Source organism: Pterocles gutturalis, unplaced genomic scaffold (genome assembly GCF_000699245.1).
Source record: "Pterocles gutturalis isolate BGI_N339 unplaced genomic scaffold, ASM69924v1 scaffold14012, whole genome shotgun sequence".
In the NCBI taxonomy this organism is placed as follows: domain Eukaryota; kingdom Metazoa; phylum Chordata; class Aves; order Pterocliformes; family Pteroclidae; genus Pterocles; species Pterocles gutturalis.
In genome coordinates this window covers 2,585-2,953 of record NW_010112944.1, presented here as the reverse complement: position 1 = coordinate 2,953, position 369 = coordinate 2,585, and the positions used below count along the sequence as shown (strand labels likewise).

The 369-nt window shown below is 62.9% G+C and overlaps 1 protein-coding gene across 1 annotated transcript in view; it reads right to left on the bottom strand.

Moving 5' to 3' along the window:
* Window positions 1-369, bottom strand: part of TSPAN6 (tetraspanin 6) — a gene marked incomplete at its 5' end in the record, with an annotated part of 3,642 nt that overhangs the window by 893 nt on the left and 2,380 nt on the right. The gene's annotated exons all lie outside the window — the stretch shown is intronic.

The window sequence follows — 369 nt, the reverse complement described above, 5'->3', positions numbered from 1 at the left end:
GGCTGCTGGCTCCCGCCTCTCCCTCTGATCAGCGCATCCGCTACGGGAAACACGTGGCAACCCGCTCGTTAGGGGACAAACATCTTGGCAAGGCTCTGCTTCACAGTTCATGCCACAGCCCCCATGTGCCGGATCAAGGGGACGGTGAATTCCAGATCCTCCAAAGACAACACTGGCCGAGCTCACCCTGCAGCTGCTCAGCGCCGGGAGCCCAGCAAGCCTCCAGAAACCAGCTGAAAAGGACTGGCTGTGCATCCTGCAGCATTGGAAAACCCTCGGGAACCCCACAGCGGTGTTGGCGTGCTGGGGGTGGGGGCCTCTTCCTGCCAGGATAAAGGCTGCCGGAGCAGGGGCCGGCCACGGCTGGAG